Source organism: Temnothorax nylanderi, unplaced genomic scaffold (assembly GCF_030848795.1).
Source record: "Temnothorax nylanderi isolate EJ_2023f unplaced genomic scaffold, tnyl_v1.0 TNYL_tig0002_pilon, whole genome shotgun sequence".
NCBI lineage: Eukaryota > Metazoa > Arthropoda > Insecta > Hymenoptera > Formicidae > Temnothorax > Temnothorax nylanderi.
In genome coordinates this window covers 2,201,406-2,221,646 of record NW_027249064.1, presented here as the reverse complement: position 1 = coordinate 2,221,646, position 20,241 = coordinate 2,201,406, and the positions used below count along the sequence as shown (strand labels likewise).

General features: G+C 41.7%; 2 long non-coding RNA genes across 2 annotated transcripts in view; one reads left to right on the top strand and one right to left on the bottom strand.

Annotated features, from left to right (window-relative positions):
* Positions 1-20,241, bottom strand: part of LOC139768963 (uncharacterized) — a 510,605-nt gene that overhangs the window by 87,788 nt on the left and 402,576 nt on the right. The gene's annotated exons all lie outside the window — the stretch shown is intronic.
* On the top strand, positions 4,573-18,343 carry LOC139767945 (uncharacterized). Its single transcript, XR_011717252.1, has 2 exons — positions 4,573-4,660; positions 16,527-18,343. It is a non-coding gene; the product is annotated as an uncharacterized lncRNA (long non-coding RNA).

The window sequence follows — 20,241 nt, the reverse complement described above, 5'->3', positions numbered from 1 at the left end:
CGTATTCGTGTTGCGCTATCACGACTGTATCGTACTCTTTGTACCGGGAGTATCAGACTCCTGCACGTTCCGCTCACGATTCGTGTCCGAGTCAGGCGTTCTTGGAAGCCAAGGTGGTTCTTAGACTCCCCAATTAACGTGGGGCTCACGAGCGAAGGAGGAATCTCTTCTGGATATCGCGGAAGGAGCTGCTAGGAAGCCTGGAAATCGTGATTGTCACGGACACAGTCGACTGCAGCCTGTGAATATCGGTTCGGTTGACCGGTACCGATCACATTGGCCGGAACAAATCAGCCTCGTTCTAGCGAGACTATTCTGTTTATAGCTAATATTTATTATTTTTATATAACCCACTTATATTGTGAATATATACCCTGTGCTTGTAAACGCATAATTAACTATTTTGTAAAATATAAATAGTTTTATTAAATATCATTTTTAAGTTGATTTTAACGATTTAATATTATTATCGTTTATGCTTTTAAACTGATTACGTATAGCTATTCTATTTTTTCTTTCTGAATACACGTAGCGATCGAAATCGTGAAAAGAAACTCGCGAGAATGCTATAAAGAAGTCTAACCTAGGGGATTGTGATTGTCACGGACGTAGCGCAAGCTCGATCCGTGACAATCGGTTAAGTTTATCAGCTTCAGTCTTGCCGAACGGAACCACGGATATTGGCAATGAAAAGATGCCATAGCATGGCACGAATTAGTTCTCCCACGATATTGGCACGAGGTCCGTAACAATTGCTAGCAAACGCTTCAAATCGATTTCAACGAGCTCGAAGAAAAGTACCTTGGTGGTCCGGCCTCGGTGGTCATGCATCGCCGAGGACGAACGATGTTCTTTCAATGACCACCGTGGTGGACTTAGCGGTGGAAAAAATAGTGATTTAATCGATGGTTCGTTCGTTTTTCTCCTCTTAATTTTATGAAACATCGTTCGAACTAAAAAAAGCCGGTTGTAATTTCTAAATATAAAGAATTATTAAGTAAGCGTCATTATCAATTGTTAATTATATTTTGTTTAGTTGGAAAATTATATCAGTTTTCAATTTTATCGATAAATCTTTCGGCCTTTTAATTTGTCACGCGGGAAGAATGGTTAGATTCTCTATGTCTTCATCGCGGTTACTTTTTTTCACGATATTAAAAACGGAGATTGCTAGCTTCTGCTTCAGCCCTGAGATATCACGGCGCGAAAGATTTACAGACGAATATTCGTGCTCTCGTTATGCTTATTGGCATTTACACCTGCATCCCATCCTTCTTCGTTTTCCGCGAAGAACACGCGCCTGCAATTCATTCTCGCTCGGCGATCGAGTTCTCGGTTTATCGTGCGCTGTATCGGCGTTAATTTATCGTTCCGTTTCTCGGGACGGTATTAGAAAACGAGAAACCTCGGCCGCGCGGCGTTACAAATCATTGCCGAGAGCAATGCGCGTCGTCGTTGTTGTTGTTGTCGTCGTCGTCGTCGTCGTCGTTGCAATGGTAGCAAGACGATCGCCGTCGGCTCTGTCGGTGCCGTCGTCGTAAAGTCAAGGCAACACGAAGCTTATACGAGCGATCTAGAATCTAACTATCGCGCTACCGCGTCCACAGCCGCAATTTTATCCGCAGATGCTAGATTGACTGCGTTACATAGTCCTTGATTTACATCCTGATTTATATGCATGAGATAGTAACTCGATTAAATAACTGTAATAATCAATTAACGGTTGGCCCTTTAATTTCTCGCCATTGCCAAAGGGCACCGGAACTTACTAACAATTTTGTTACGCCACTTGATCAGTATGTGACGCAACCATAATTGCAATTTGATATGGGAAGAATAAAAGTTTTGATTTAGATTCGAGCAACTATGTTCGTGACTTTATCTTAGAATTTCATATATTTATTATGCTTTTTATTAATCGTTACATGTTACTACTATTCGTCATCATTAATAGTCAATTAAGGAAGAATATTAGAGTGTTTGGGCGTATTAATTTTATTAAGAATTAATCTGTAAAAACTTTAATAGACATAAAGTTTTAATACGCTGCTGTCAAAGAATGAAGAAATGCGATCGCATATTACATCTATCGGGAAATGACGGAACTCGTCTGTGGCGGAGCATTCTCACGTTCTATCATCAGCATAAGCCAAGCCCCGCATTGTATAAAGTCACGTCCATGGTCCCGCAAAGCAACGACAGCTACCAACTCGTACTTGCTCGTATTCAGCGAACCAAGTCGTGACTCTAAACTCGCGAAAACTTTACGCCGGTCAATGATTTGATCTATTTCGAAGAAATGCGCCACTGCATGCATACATATTTCGCGATCACAGTCAACGAAAATTCACCTAAACGTGAACTTCCTATATTCTAAGATGATGTTTTACAAAGTGTTGAGAACTTAGAATGCATTTTAAATAAATATTCTATGGGCGAAATATATCTACGAGTGAATAGACAGTACATACGAAAATAAAATTTAAGGGAATGATGAAAAGTACTGCGTGTGTTTGATGAATCATTGAGTAATTTGTAACGATTATAGGAATGTAATGAGAGATCTTAAAAACACACACACCCAAAAGGAAAAGGACAGGAATTCGAAGAAGGCTAACCGGTCCGCGATTCTTCTCACGATTCTTGCTACCCCAGCGATGCTTCTTCCCTTAAGTATTACACGCGGTAATAAAATGTGCTCGTCACGGGCGTCAGGGCCAATAAACAAGACGACGATTCAGTTTCGTCGAGAAGTCAGATAGCAGTGATAGCGTGATCGCGCGGCGGATAGCGTGACGCACCTGTAAACGAAGCTTAAACTTCGGGCAGCAGCCAGTTTCACCCCGATCGAAATGGAAAGATTTCTTTTTTGCGGATTTCGACGCTTGCGTGCCCATAATGTTTCGCCGACTGTTCTCCACTCGAGAAAGCGAATGTCCAGCAATTTTCGGACCGCGGCTCGGTCGTCTGTCGGCGATTCGCAGCGTGAACTCGTTTTCGGTAGATGCTTGCAGGATCTCCTCCGGAGTGAGCCCTACGACGAGGGTTCCCCATAACCTGATGAATTAATCGCGCGCATACTTGTGCGCTCCTCTTCAAGGGGATTGCACGAGCGGTCCTTTCGACGCGACTTTACGGACGCATCTCGGGCACAAAATGTGCCTGTAATTTCATGTAAACGCGTTCCCCCAGTGGACGCACGCGCCCTTCCTTTTTTTCCGACGTCTTGTTAGCGTAACCCCATAATGAGTTGTAAATTATCTCTATAGGTTGTTTTCAAGAACTCAATGTTTTGCCAATCTCGCTACGTCGTAAGAATCCCTTGTTATAATTTTTGCAAACGAGCTTGCAATTTCGTGCCGTTAGGTTGCATATAAATATGTTTACTTCGTATAATGTTACAGATAATTAATATGTGTTCATGTCCGTAGAAGTACCGCGACTTGAGAAAGTATCATGTATCCCAAAATGTAGCGCATGTAACGTTATATATTTTTTTTGTTGCGTCGGATGTAAGACGGAATATTTAGAGCGTGTACATTAATTCGGCGTACAGAATCGGAGCCGCTCGATCGTCCTTGCTGCACAGTACCCAATTATGCTGACTTCAACGGGACAAACAAGGTTGCCGAGTGCCAGATGTCACGAGAATACGTGGCGATCCGGCAAAAGAGGCGGCGAAACTTTGATGCAGACCCATCTCGTCTAAGAGCCTCGTGTCACGCACGCGCTCGCGTGAAAGTCTCGACGCGCCGGAACTTCTTTCTCGTCTCTAGCGTTTAGAGCTACCGCTCTTCTGGGAATAAAAAATAGCTAACCGATCGAGCTAAAGACTGACGATAAGTGGGATGTCGGCGAAAATAACGAGCCAAACGCCTGCTTGTAGCGTTTAAGGGCGATCATCGGTCGGTCTAATGTTCTAACGATTCCACCTAATTCATCAGTTTCATCTCACAACTAGAAATATTCCGCGATATGGTATATAGAATATTCGGTACGTTAGAATATACATATATTAGAATATAGCATATAGGATGTTACGAAAAACCGAAACAAACCGTTGTTTAATTATTTAGTTATAGTTATTGAACATATTAAATGTATAATAATAAAGAAAATCGCTTAGACGTTTTAGTATTTTTACTTCACGATTTATTTAACTCTTACAAATACTCGTGCAAAAGATAATTAGCAGATTGCAACCTAAAGAGAGTAACGAAAGTATCAGAAGGCTTATGAGTCTAACAATTTAATAAGCTAGAAGCAACGGAAGCTGCGATGAATTTATACCAAGGGGTGGAGAAATCGCATAGTATGCGTGCGGATTTCAGATGATTCCAAAAATAATTTCAGAGCAGCTTTCAAGGATAACACGATTCACAAATTAACCTGGCACCTCTCGCGTGATTCGAACGTTACTTTAATGGCGGATGAGTCACGCACGGAACACGGCACGACATAGTTTATAATCCCACGTCTTAATCGCATCGCAAATTATCACTTTAGCCGCTGAATATCTTCTGGACAATGGGTCTAATCGCCGAGGCTTCTATTCTCGTCGGACAGTCGTATTCAGCTTCCTCGCGCGAACAACAACGCTCAATGGAACCGGCTTTGCACGAGATGGGAATCGCCGGCTATCTCGTTGAAGTACGAACAGGTGAAACTCGGGCAGATATGAGCATGTAAAGACGAACGTACTGAACGCGCTTCGGGCAAAGTAATACCGGTGAACACGTGAGGCAATCGGAAGATCATTTGATCGTTTCTGCGTAGTTGCTCTGTTTTGTTCTTTCTTCCATTCTTTTGCGACAGGAGACGTAGTACTTGTCTGTAGAAATTAATAAGTCATAAAAAAGTGCACTGTGAAAAGCCTAATGGAAGATGCAGTACGATATCGACGATAAACTATAGCTCCTCCGGGGTATAATCGTTGTTTAAGGCGATTATAGTGGTTTAAAAGCATTGTGATACGAGGGACAGGTCCTACCACGCGGAATCGAAATTGGTATGTCGGTGCCCCCAGCAAGAACCTGCAGCGGCAAACAACAAGTAACCCGGCAAGGTGCTGGCTACCCTATGCATACAGAATGCTGCTACCAACCTTCCGGGAAGGGAATTTATTATGTGATCTAATTTAAAGGTGCGTGATGTATGAGGGTGCGTTCTCGCCCTTCGATAAATTCAACGGCGCGGAGATTTTATGATTCGCTAAATTCCGCCCGAGGAATCGCGCGGAACCGGGCCTTAAAGATGTCGTCGGCTTGGGTATTCCTCGCCCATTCGGCTTGAGATGCGCGATATAATTTTCTAGCGCTCATCATTAAATGGAAGTAGAAGACTGCCTCGCGGACAAAGCTAAAGCGGGTATAAATTTAAATAATACCTCGATATACATGCCGCGTTCTTTCTTTTTACGTCTATAAAAAAGGGGGAGCCCAGACGTGAAATATCGGTTAGCTGGCAGCTACACGGGCCACGTAATTTTCGAAATTCGGTCCCTGGCCCGATATCCGCGTATGAGATATGAAGACGTAACGACGCTCGTTCGAAAAGGAGCCGATCGCCCGCGCCGACTCGCAGTTGGAAATATTGCGTAATTGCTCAGTGCACCTGAAGCCGAGATCGCGCGAAGCATCCCTACGGACGAAACAAGGTACATAAATTTCCCGACGCTCGCGTTTACAACGCGTAATTAGTTGGAACTCGAAAAATTCGGCAGAGACGAGCATCACCGAGTTGGTCAACGATGTTTGTGCTTGAAGACGGAAAAAAAGAAGGTCACGTCGCGATTCCATCGCTTGAAATGTACTGGCGAACCAGGATACAAATTATGCAACGAACACCCAAGATGTTAAATTCCGCTCCTTACGAATGCGATATACTTCTTAATTTCTCCAGCACGTGCCTGTCAATTAAAATCGCAGCTGCACATAATTATTTATTTATACCCGTGTGCATACATACGATTTGAGGTATCTTAACATATTTTCGACAGATATTGTATGTTTGAAACGATTCGGCGTGTATCAAGATTCATTTCGCGTGTACTTTGTATCATATCATCACACAATCGTGTAACTTGAAAAAAATATTTTCTATAAAATTTCCTGAAGATTTACATTATTCATTCAATTAGTTCTTCAAATTTTACCACGTACATTTTGCATATGTAGCAATGTATTTCATATATAATATGCAAGACAATATAATAGAAGAATAATGGTTTATGATGGTGCGAGAGGGATATGAAGCAGAGCCCTAAGTTTGTAGACCTTAACGTACAGGCAATTTGCTCCGACCTGTGAGCTGTGCGGGATACACGCCGCAATCCTACGCGCTCAAAAAGTAATTTTACGCACTGTTTGCACTGAGACGGTAGTTACGCGAGAAGCTACACTGCGAAGATCCAAGAGAGGCTATCAACGTAAATCAATAACGAGAGCACTTTGGCGGCGTATCGGCCAGCTGCCATCGCCGCCGCCGTCGCCGCCGCCGCCGCCGCCGCCGCCGCCGCCGCCCGCGCCGCCTGCTCGGACTGGCATTCCATCGGCTATTGCTTTTTCGAGAGACTACTTCTACTTTACAAGAAATCATATTGATGACGCTGTAAATAATAATCCAGCAGTTCACGCAGTTTTCGCGTGTGCGTCTAGCCAGCGTGCACTTTCACCATGCAATTATCTGACATTTCGCCAGACGTACCTGACTTGCCGTTCGTTGGATATCGAGCGTTTTTCCGCGACAAGTCGGTAGCACCTCGCGGTTACCTAAGCTCGACATTTCGGAATCGCATCGGGTAAAATATCGTCGGACAACCGCGCTTGGAGTATTTGCAATATCGCATTCGCAGTGCGTTACTTGCCAAGCGCACGTTTATGACGCGCCGTTTTACGAGCCTTCCGAATTATATAATAAATTTAGTTGCAATGGATATGATAAAATCAATTCCGAGCGAAAATTACGGTTTACCGCCTCTGCAGTAACGTTGCGCTCTCGTTTACATCCGCAATCAGTCGAAGCACTCGTTGAGACGAGTGTCGTTGAAACATTCGTTTCTACTCACGTTCCACGGAACGTGGTGCACGCCCGCATCGAAATTATATTAATCGATGACCGTAAAACCTCCGTGAGGTGGGCAACGGGTGCAATTCATCTTTCACATGCGCGAGAACATATTCAGTGATTTCGTATGCTGCCCCGCACGACCAGCTGTGCAAAGAACGCCAGTAAACGAGATCGAGCAAAAATGATTTAGTTTCGACAGACGCGGCCGTCCGATGAATTGTGGCGCGATCTTCTTGTAGCAGAGATCATAACTCGCGATAAAATACGAGGCTTTTTGCCGATCGGTTGCAGCAACCGCGATCTTGTTAATCGCCAACGCAGCTTTGTACACCGCGGCCGCGAATGCCGCGGATTAAATGAATATTTGTAAGACAGTCGTGTGAAAGCCTATTTAAGTACTTAAAAATTCTTTAGGAAAGCTTATAATTTAAGAAAGATAATCCTCAGAATTCGCGTTATCAAACGTCTCATGGCAGATGCTGTTTAATACAACAATCAATAAATTTCCGTTTACTGAATTAATGCTGAAATTACTGCAGACGACTGTCAGATGCGGCGATGTCGACAAACGATTAACAGATATTTACACCGTCGTTGTAGGATTATATTTTACGGCATTCTTAGATGGAAGGTGACCGCGGTCTTTAGCGGGATAATAAGCAACGATAATATTGAAAACTTGTATCCACAGAGGAGAGAGAGAGAGAGAGAAAGAGAGAGAGGTATTCATCGTTGGCGTAGGTAGCTCATGGAGGGACTCCGAAGGCTCCTTCGCGGTTATTATTAACGGAAATGGCGGTTCGTTATCCGCTGACTGACAAATACGATGCTCAGCGTCCCTAATAAAATCAGTGTTTTGCGTGTGTTGGTACGTCGCATAAAGTACACGAGGACGTAATTGTATGGTATTATCGTGTCTCCGGGGCTATCACTTGCGGTGTTTAAGGCCATCATTACTCCCTGACAGCTAGCCACTGGTAGAACGAGATGAAATTATTGCCGTTTTACCAAACTCTCTCCATCTCTCTTTCTTCTTTCCCGTGTCGGTTTCTCCTGTCGCCTTCCCGTTCGTCTTCTTGAAGACTTGCAGCATCTTGTTCGGAACGAATAATTATCGCAATGGTCGGTTTCGCATTTGTACGCTTGGGCGTAATCGGTGATGCATTCTTCAACGTGCGCGCGTTTCAGACGAGCGCGAGACGGCCGGCGTACAGTTATTCCGATAAATATTCATAAAGCGGGAAAGATGGAATATACACGAGTTGCCATCCCGTGCCCGGACTCGTGCCCGGACTTGCTTGCTGTACAAAAGCATAATAGCCTGTTATAACTGTAATTGTCTAGCATGTCGTGATTTTGCGCGCAGATTTTTGAGATAAATCCAAGAGAGAGCTGCCCCCCCCCCCCCAAGATGAACAAGTAAGGGTGAGTTTAGAGATTCCGAACTCGCGAGCGGCATTCCAGGATCGCCTCGATCGCTTGGCTTGTCCCTACGTTCCGATGGCGTTGGTGAATGCAGTGGTGAATGCAGTGGTTAGTGTAGGCGGAGAAAGAGAGTCACTTGCACGTGCTGCGAAGGACGACGAGGAGGCGAGCAAAGGGATGAGGGGCGGAACCGAGGGGCTTAATTAATGAGACGTACGCGGCAGCTGCAGATACCGAGATGCATTGTAAATACAGTATCTAAAAAAAAACTATTGTCCCCGGACGAGATTTATACCTGTTCCAATTACACTCGCATCGAGGCGTCGGGTATATTTTCATTCGTCGAAACAATTCGCATTGGACGCGCTTTTTTTGTGTTAATGGCCGTTCGATAGCATTCGCGGCACGGGTCCGTCGTTATAGTTGCATTTACATGGGACAACAAATGCTCGGTCGATAGTGTCCAGACGAATCGTAAAGCGCACCCACGCGCTTATAAATTCGCTCATAAGATATCACGACGAGATCCTTATGTCTTGTGGCGAAAATTAGCGGGACATCTGTGTTCGACTTGCAACCACAAGTAAATTCTAGGTACGAGTGAAATATCAGGATTCAAAGTCGTGTTTTTAGATAAATTGCGAAAAAATAAATTTATTATTGTATATGGAGTATACTCCATGTACAATAATATTGCAATTTTATCAACCAATAATAAATTTATTTTTTCGTAATTTATCGCGCGCGCGAAACTGCTATAACACAGCTTGTGAGTCGTCCGCTATTACGTCGACGTGTTATTTCCTGTTTTATTAAAACAGATATGAGAATTAGTATAAGCATTACCGTGTTGAGTTACTATCGCATATAATAGCCATTACGTGATGGTAGATGAGTGCAGCAGTTAAAATCATTTCAGAGGTGCACCTCCAGTCTCGGGCGAGCGCAAAAAGCTGAGAGCCGCTGCCGCCGGTGGTAGTAGAAAGTAGTAGAAACGGAAGACAAATTACGTATCATTATCCTTTCCACTTCATTCACTGTGAAGGATCCATAGAACTAACCGAACGCGCACGCTGCGTGTCGACCGCTCGTTCGAGAGCAGCGAGCCTACCAAATGAAACCCAGAGCGACTCGTTAATCCCACTCAGCGCGTTCCGAGCCTTGAGCAAATGCGAGATTAAATTCATCAAAATCCAATCCTGAGCAAGTGCCCTTCGGGGTGCAGCGCAAGCAAATGAATAATGCATAAGTGGCACGCCACCTCCTGCGTCCTGCTGCCCTTCTTGCCCGTCTTGCTGCCCGGGTCAGCTTGACATCGCCTGATTAGATCGTGCGGGACGCGTCTTACGGAGTATTATCTGTTCCGCTGTGGCGACCGACGGCGAATTCCCGCGGGACTGACAAGGAAAAGGCGGGGGTCGGCAACTAAGAAGTAAAGCAGAAGTGAGTGATTGTAATTGCGGAACAGTAGCCGGGGTATTGCGAGTCGCCTTCAGCGTACGTTGCGTGCGCTTTGGAAAGCGATATACGTCAAATGCATTGTGAGCAACAATGATATGCCCATGAACCCAAAATGCCATCGGGAAGATATATCCTTTACGTTTCTCTGCGCGAGTTTATTTGTTTTATGGGCCAGTGGAGGGTAAAAGAATCGATAATAGATTGCAGAAAATCGATGATACATTGAATATATTCGAGTATTTTTGAAATGCGAGATATTTTTTTATTCATGACTATACATCAAGTATCAAATATATGTTAGTGCAGTTTTTTCATGCACGGTAGAAGCTTGAACAACCTCTCAAACAAGGAAACGCGTCGTCGAAAACAAACCTGTTGCGATATAGTTGACGTTTTTTCCCCTGGATGTTGACAAGAATCGTGTGCATGCTGCATGGAACGTAAAAACAACAGGTTGCACTCGAGTGCGCTCAGCGTTCGTTAAGTGGGTTTGGATATAATGTTGCATGGAAGAGGGTTTCAAAATGCCCGCACGCGGCACAAAAACGAGAACGCGTCTTTCAATGTTGCTGATTTTTTTACCTGCAGATGTATACGCGAGGTCTGTTTTTCAGCCTCATGTTTTGCAGATGTAAGAAGAGATATACGATAGAGGTCTATCAATGGAACAACATAATTCTCTAGTATGCTACATTATTCAAAATTTGCAACAATGTTCGACATCGACTGTGAAGTATATTGTACACAGAAAAAACACATAATATATGAAATATTTAAGTAATAATAACTATGAGAGCCATTGGTACATAGATCTGCGAAATCGGTTTATCTAAACCGAGATGGTTCATGCCGTAAAATTCATAGAAGGTGGTGGCGCTGGGGCACGTTGAGATGAGGGTAAGTGGGTACCCTCTCGTCCTTCCTCGGCGGTCCAGCCGAATCAGTGTGGATTGTATGCAAATTGCGGTAGCGGCTACTTGAGCGCCGCCGCATTCGAGCCGCACCACGGGGAAAGGCAGCAGTTCGTTTTTACCTTGGCAGAGGCCTGCGGTGTCTCTGAATAAAACATCTCGCGAGGAATTTCAGCCCGAGAAAAGAGAAAGATGAAGAGAGAGAGAGAGAGAGAGAGAGAAAGGAGAAAAGAAAGAGAAAGAGAGTGAGCGAGAGAGATGGCCCCCGCTCGTGGCTTCTCTACACCGAGTTGTTAAGTACACGTCGCACCAGCTGATACTAATTAAAATGAGGCTCACTTTGGCCGCGCGTTCTCTCGTTTCTTTTCGCTTCGAACCCTAGCCACCCCCTCCGTCCACCTTCTATACCATGCAGTATCTCAACTCCCCTGCGCGGACCCCTTCCCCTATTCTGTTTTCTCTTACCTGACGCCGCTCGTTTGAAGAGTGAGTCTCTCTGCCTCACGGCTAAGAATATAAAGATCCTACTTAGCCGTTATTACGAAGCTACCTACGTGGGTAGATCATTCCGTGCCACTGTTTTTTTCATACCATTGCATGTGAACGTGACGGGGAAAATGGCAATAAACAGGACGGAAATCAAAATTTTAGGAATGACGATTACTTGAGCCAAAAATTTATTCGATGTATTTCGTATTATCAATCGAGATTTTAAGGATTAAAAAATTGGGGATCTACGAAATAAAAGAATGAACGGTTTTTATGAAGCACGTTTTTATAGAAGCGATATGTAACTGCAGATATTCGAAAGTACACAACAACTTTCATTTCACGATTATCTTAATACCCTTTTCTGATCGTTTAAATTCGAAAACAAGATAAGATATCGTCGGAAGAAACTCGATAATCGATAAACAAGTATCTTAAAAAATGATCCATGTAGCCCGACCCATCAGCTGCATCTCGTACGAATTACTCTCTTATATCCATCCATGTCGAAATTAACGAGTCTCACCGAGGATGTAGTTAGTGACTGACATTTACTTGTAGAAGTGAGGAAAACGATGGGACTATTATCTAGTTTACGTCGGATAGCAAACGGGAGAATAGCGTACTCGCGTGCATCCTTACGTGGGGTTTAACGGGGCACTTATTTCAGCTAATAGGGACAGGTGGTACTATCAATAAGCGGTCGGTACCATTCCCAGTGAGACGTGTTCGCGCGAGGATCTTATGATGCGAAACTATTGCAATAAACCGCGATGACTCGCCCTCGCTCGGCTAATGGAGGCTGTCCGAAAAATCTGAGGGAGCAGGTGTTGCTTGCTGGTGGCGACGTAGTCTGAAAACGGCAGTGCTGCTGGCTGTGCTCTTTACGACCGAAAAGCAGAAGCTATCGCGTGACGTCGAGCGGTTAACGAGATGAATAAGTAATATAAAGGATTCGACGACCAAGGCCTGCGTAAAGTCGCGCTCGTATTGCTCGTTTGCTCGTCGCGACTAAATTAGACGTTGACGGAGACACGAGGACTGATTGGACGCTGCTCGGTCAAACCTTGTATTCGGCATAAAATCGATTCGAAGAACTCAAAAAATCACACGCCTCGAGCTATGCATTACCGATTACGTTAGCCTATGTTCACCGTACGTTCGCCAGAAGATTAAGTCTGGTCATTTAATGAATGTATGAATATATATGTGCATCTAGAAACAAGTTTTCTTTAGAATCATGTTTCTTTAGAAAAATTTGTGACATATGCGATTGAATTGAAATTATATGTAAATAAATTGACCTTAACGAAGAAACCAATTGAAAAACGAAACTTTCTTTTTATGCAGTTGTACTTTTGATACAAAATTAAAATATTATAATTTATATATCTCCGAAGACATCCATTCCTCATAATTGTAATGCATATGATTTATGACAGTGACAATCGTTTTATAGTTTAAAAAATTTAGCATTAACACAAGCATATCAGTCGCAGTAAACATATTCAATTTTGTTCTGATAAATATACTATTTTTTATAATAAAATTAATTTTAGATAAATACATACTATCTTGCATGTAAAATTAATTGAATATAATTTTTCAGTTTATTTTAATTTATGCTCACAATCAATCAGGAATATTGAGTGCTTCATTAATCAATGTGATCAATATAATGACAGACGGTAAGACTGCTTACTGCGAAGAAATATATCTTTTTATTGCGCACATCACGTCGTCACGATAAATTAATATTTCTTTTTACGCAGAATGTCTTCATGTATAGGAATAACGGCTCTTTCTGTCTGTTACTGTATCTCTTTTTGCATTTCGCATCTTGTACCGCCCGGCAATTTCTATACATGACTCGACGATTCGTTAAGGCGAAAAGAGTTCGGAGAATAAATTCCCCTTCGTGGATCTAATACGATTGCAGTTGAGATCAAACTTCCAACTTCCAAATAGACAATGATTCAGGACATGGACCTATATTATCAGCGGAATAATTTTAGTTTTCAAAATATTAATAAATTACTATTATAAATGTCGTGTGTATGAAACTATACTGTCCACGTATGTGTAATGCATCGTCATTAATTCGACGTTACTATATTTAGTATTCAATTACTTTCATGGTTTATTTTCGGTATTTTTACAATCCATTGTTCTGCCTAATAAGATTGACCGAATCCCATCGCTCATCGGCAGGATAGCATGCCTTTACGTTACCCCGTTCTAAATGGAATTTTTTGCACGGGTTAGCAGAAAGATTGCTAGACAATACAACGATGGGCAGAGCGGCGAAAAAGGAAGACTTGCAAGGAAGGACCGAGTTCATTAATTATCACGCTGGCGGGGTCTATTACATTCACCCTTCATTCAAATTTTTGATCCACTCGATGGCTATCTAAATTGAACACGATACAGGCTTTACACAATCTAAAATTTCGATACTTTTCATTTTCATTAAAAAAGAATGATTAATTAATGAAACTGTAAAATCTTTCCAATTATATGAACATAAATCGATATAAAACTAATTTTTAACTGCAGTACAAATGTATTCATATTTCTTCACAAGAAATTAGAATGTAATTAAAAATATAAATGGTTTATATTAAAAAATCTACATTGTCTCTTTGAAGGTCGAAACAAATGAGAGGTTTCGATAGGTTCTCAGAAGTAAACTAATTGTTTAAGGGATCTTGCGAATATCCAGACAGTTTCTTCGACAAATAGTCTGGCGAATTGGGTGGTGGAACAGTGAAACCATCCGGCTTAATGTATGCCGTCCGAATGGAAACTCCTTAGCGCCTAAAATCGCTTTATCGGCGATCGATAGTCGCGATCGATATTCCGCGGCGAGTAGATGGGATCGCAGTGGGCCCGAAAGCGGAGAGATCGGAGATCCTATCGCGTCGGCAGGGAGACTGAAAGAGACGAAGGGAGAGCGGCCCTATTGTTCTTCCACGGGGCCACGCCTCGTGTCTGTAATTACAGACAGGTCCCTGCGAGAGAGCCCTTTGATGCCCGCGCCTCGGTCCGCGGGCTCTCCACATAAAAGAGGCCCATAGAATCTCCGCAGCGATCGATCCTAGACCTTAGAGAGAGAGAGAGAGAGAGAGAGAGAGAGAGGAAGAGAGAAAGAAATCTGCCAAAGATGAATCGGCCCGAAATTAGAGATTCGCGATACAACCTGCCGTTCTTTGTGTAGCATTAGGCATATCAGGGCAAGTAATTGCGTTACATATTAATGAAATATACGTATCTAGCAAAATAAAAGATATGAAAGGAGAGAGGGAGAGAGAAATTTCAAGATGTAACATAAAAAAGAAAATATTATGCTTCAGTTAATTAAGAACACCAAAAAGAAAGAAAATGCTTTGATATAATTATAGGTAAGTCTTGTGACGATCGGTATTTCATCCATTAATTAATTTTTATAAATAGTACAATATCTACGCCAATTCCAATACCGTGAAAATTGAGAGAAATTACTTTAACGAAAATGTATCAGGCTAGAATGAACCCAATGCTTTTCTTCCAAATGTTATCGCTATTTATGGCAGATTAATTTTCACCTCGCAAGAGTTAACAATAAAATCGATTGTTCTCATCAGCCGCCGCGCCGCCTTGAAATATGTGGCATAAACGATGTGTTTTCACGCGGCGTGATATCCTCGGAAAATTAGAACAGATCCAAACAAAGCGTTTTCGTACTTTATGTGACAACTAATCACCGATCTTCCGCCGTGAACGCGATAGAAAGGAGGAATAAAGAGAAGAAAGGAGCGCTTTTACCTGCTTCAAAAACCGATATCATAACTTTTCGGCGTAAGTCAGTTGGCATAGGCGTTACCGCCGCGTTAAGTTATGTGCGAGGAAAGTGGTAGATGCGTTAAAGCGTGGCGAGGCGTTTCGAAGCGCACAATGGCCTTCGCCAGTTTTCCTTCATAGATTTCGTCGTAACTTACAAATCCGAAATCGAAACGGAATTATCGGCAGACCGATTTCTTCTCCAATGGAACATATGTTCCATAACAGTCGTCCAATAACAGTGATTTTTATAGAATTTCAGATTGCTACACTCAGAGAAATAAATAATCGGACACAATTCGTTCAAAAATTAACAAATGGATAATCCGATACTTTTAATCGGAATTATAAAAAGCCGATCAAGATTAGAATAATGTCCAATCAATGATAGCCGGATATCATTGATAATTGATCGGCTTTTTAATTATTCCGATTGAAAGTGTCAGATTGTCCGTTTGTTAATTTTCAAACGAATTGTCCGATTATTTAGACCTGGATTTTTCTCTCAGTGTATCTTTAATTTTTTTGTCTCTTATTCACCAGACAAAATTTTAAGTTACTGTTACATAAATTAAAAAATCACATATAATATTTTTTAATTTTATTTAATGGACGAATTTGTGTGGAGTTATTGCAACGAAGAGGTGGTTTGATATTGAATTAGATTAGGGCGATACTTATATCAAGGTGGGTTTTAAAGTATCGGATTACTCAAGTCTACCGGGGCTTCGATACTTTTGGTAATAACCAGTAGCTGCTAGGGGATTATCACCGAGACGAATTTTATAGTGGAAATTTATTTTGCGAGGTTGTTCGTGGCTCGACAGAAAAAAAAGAAGCTCAGCTACTCACTTTTAGCTGGCTTTTGATCAGCTACCGCCAATATCCTATCGACTATCACCGCTAGCGCACCAGTCGACTAATAGACGCGTCTCCAATTTCAGTCAATAGTTTTTTGTGATCGTAAACGCGTCTCAGATTAACTTTGGCGCTTCGACGAGGCGCAAACCCAATTAAGAGTCGGTCGTATAACGCATGCCCTATGACCTTAGTTGCTTCTAGGTAGAGAACAATATGAATTGTCCGGATATAAAAATTTAGTCGCGAAAGAAAACGTGAAGTCAATGAAAACCTATTGACAGCGTTGTGTCAATGGGTCTAATCATTTTGCCCACTTGAAGTTCTTAAGAAATAAATAACGATCTCTTTCGAAAAAAAGTTATTCATTTAATCAGTCCGTAAATAATCAAAACGCAATATCGCTAATAGTTACTGTTATTGCAAGCATGTATTTTAAAACGTATTTTTAAAGTTTCATAGCAGAGTCTAAATGTTTATTTTTCATGTTTACAGGAATTTTAACCACGAATTGTTCGCTACACTGCGTTCGTCAGTGAGGATAGCAGAAGAATGGTGGCTTTAAAATTGGCTCGACCTTTTTGGCTGGATGGAATCATAAAGATCGGCGATCGCAAGTGTAATGGCATTCCCCGCTGAGCATTCCTTGTCGTAATCTGTGGGAAGCTGAGGTCCTGACCCCACTACGAAGGAACGTGATCCTGCGAGTGCAAGGCCGTCGCGATTCACGAGATCTCCATGCGAGAGCATGGCGAAAATCTTAATATCGTGATGAGATTTGCTTCTCAAACTCATTGTCGTTGAAAATTGCGAACAACGTGAGCAAAAATCACGTTACTTAACAAGAAATCCGTGCAGATTAGAATCAGTATTGATTGCAAAAATTGATTTGAAAACGCCCTTGCGGTGTTCAAATAGCACGAAAAGTGCAAAGAAGCAATTTTTGTAATCTCTGTAATTAATTTGCTCTAACATAGAAGGCTCCGATCTGAACGATAAAGGCAGGATAATTCTACAGGGGTCTTAAATTTTGCCAAACAAAATCGCCGGTGCCTCTCGAGCGGCTGCGTGGTTAATTGCTTAATCGTGCTCGTATAATGTTATCAAACTCTCATTTCTAATTACCAAAATCTGATATAATTCCAATTAGTGTTCGTATTAATTAAGCACAAGTTTCATTCTTTCAATTAAAAGATCTCCACGCGATTTGTATCGACTTTTCGAGAATCATCGCCGAAATAATAATATCAAGATTAATACATAACGAAGAAAGAACTTAAATTAGAATAATTTTGACAAATTGAGAACCGCTGGAGCATTTGGGATGCCCTAATTGAAAATCGGTCAAAAACTGACCACCTCTATCTTTGCTTGGCAATTCAACCGGTGGCTTCATTAATCGCGACACGGACCTCCAAGCTGTGGCGGCATATTTGATGACTTTGTGACCACCCCATACAAAATGATTCCCTTAATGAAAACACGATCATACGCGATAAAAGATGACCACCCTTGATTACCTCACGGGAGGCTGCGTGGTGTATAAGCGGCTCAATATCGTAACAGTGATTTATTTTCATGGTAGAATTAAAAAGCTAATGAATAATTATCCGATTTAATTATTACACATTGTTCGGCTATATCTAATGAAAGCATTCATTTTATGTATTTGTGGCTGCGGAATTCAATTTCATTTTCGATGCACCCGAGTAAATTATAGAGACACAGTCGTATTGATTTAGTACAGAATTTTCTCCCACGTTCAAGCTCGATAACCCAAGACGACCTTATAATTATGGATGATACCGGTGATTTCAGGTAAAGTATTAGTTATGAGAATGTATTTTCGTTTTTTCAACTAAAGGGAGTCTTGTCTATGACAGTCGATTCACCATAGTTCGATTTAATCGAACATGAAAAACATAATTAGCTTCTAATAACCTCGTGCATTGTTCTTCTTTTTAATAGTATGGTTTACGTCATGATGGGAATCATGATTCAGCAGCACCTGCATCCTTTAACTACGATTTCTATGATTACAAGATTCAAACAACGAAATCTATCTCGCTCTCAAAGAGCGAAGATTTTATTGTATACATAAAGAATTAGCATCTGTCTATAGCAGGTAATATTAAAATCATTGTTTTTGGAGATAATTAATTATTGTAATTTTACTTGCGAACTGATTGTATTTTTCAGATGCGATATTTTAATATCTATATTTATTTAAATTATGATAAACATAAGAGAAATGTAATAAAAATTGTGCAAATATGTATATTATGCGTAAACTATAAAATCTATCAATTTTACTTATTTTCAATTTACCCTTTATCCAAACTTACTTTATTTTTTAAATATCTTATTTATAAATATCCTTCCTTATTATCGCGATTTATAAATGCATGACTACGGCACCGCAAAAGATCGAGGTTCTCAGATATCGTAAATGTACACGTTGATCTTTCCTTACAATGTAGCGGGTAATGCACATCATGAAACTTCATATCGAAACGCGTTTCACATGCGTGCACCTGCTGCCACAGTTTCAGGTAAAAAACTCCGGAGCCTGCAGATTTATATAACAAAAAATTCGGAATATTACATACATTTTTAGCGATTTTATATTCATTAAGTTACCAATTATTATTATATTATAACATATGTACGCATTATTTTTTTATTTAGTCGCCACGTTTATTGAAAGAATACATCATTACTTCTCTCAGTGTTTTTATAGACCGAGGAGAAACAGAGAGATTCAGATTTTAATTTCGTTGTAGTAAGAAAAGAACTAAAAATCTGCGTAAGTATTTATGCGGACCGTGAGAACCTCTATGGCATGTAGGTAAGCAACGCGCTTCGTGTGGTCCACATTGTCCGCGGTCAAATTACATGGAGAGCGGGGTGCTTCTAATGGCAGTTCTCGTCCCCTCGAGAGAATCTGCAAGACGAAGATGGAGCACTCGCTATGGCGCGAGGCAGAGACGATGTGAAGGGGATTCATTGGTGAGAGACAGGGAGAAAGAAGTTGCGTCGCAGAGGAGAAGAAAGAATGAACCAAAAGGAGAGAAAGAGGAACGTTTCTCCGTAGTGAAGAAGGAGCGAGAGACTCGATTCGACGTGCTTCTTTGATCCTTGAGAGCGAGACGACAGGGCGGGGGACAGAGCCACTCATATTCCGACATCACTTTAGCTTCGCTTCGATCCTACTACTGCCACGCGACGGCCGTGAAGCGAAAGGAACACCTGCTCGCTTCGTTGACATGCAAGGAACATTTTTGAAGCGACGAGGATAACACGTTCGACAATGAAACCCTGTTCACATGTAATTGGAATCTCTCTTCAGATATATATAGGTATATATATATATATATATAAACAACAAGTTTCTCATAAGCGACATATAATATGATATGTATGTTCAATTAACGAAAAATAATGTTTTTAACCTGTTCGCTCTCACAAGCAGTATTAATATTTTTTTTTGGATATATAAAATAATTTAAAAATATTTTTGTTATTGTGTAATTACTTCTAGAAAGAAAAGAAATGGAAATTATTCTTTTTGTACACGACTTTCAATCGCAGTCGCAATCTAGGTTTACGAATCCTGAATGGAGATGCGCAGGATTCGTACAGCGGAACCAAGCTAAGATCTCTCACGTGTGCTCGCGGATTCTCGATGCAAGAAAACCGTATCTTCCGAATGTTACCCTCAGCACATGACCCATGTCTCGCTGCCAGTCGAACTGGTTCCGCCTAAAAGGCGCCGCGGATATTTTTCTCCGTATCACATTGCACGATGCACCCGGGCACGTTTTGATCGTGCGCCGTGAGGTACCGGGCGATCATTTCGATCCGCGGAATCACGGATGTTAGCTCGTTCCACACGGTTTCGACATTGAGGAAGTTGGCTCGATCCACGTTGGTTGCTGGCTGGCAGTTGGCCCCGAAGAAACATCGCAAAACCTTCCGTCCGGTAATAACCGTTGCACCGGTGCTATCCAGTCATTACCAGCGAGCTTTGGCTCAGCGCATCAACCTAATATGTTTTTCAGGGTGGTCTGTTTAAACTCGCGGTGTTGCGCGCCGCACAAATATTCACCCACGGTTCACACTTTTCGACCCTCAAAAGCTTATTTGCGTAATCCGGAAATTTTTTACTCCAAACTTTAGGAAGATATAAATTCAGTAATTATAAGAGAGA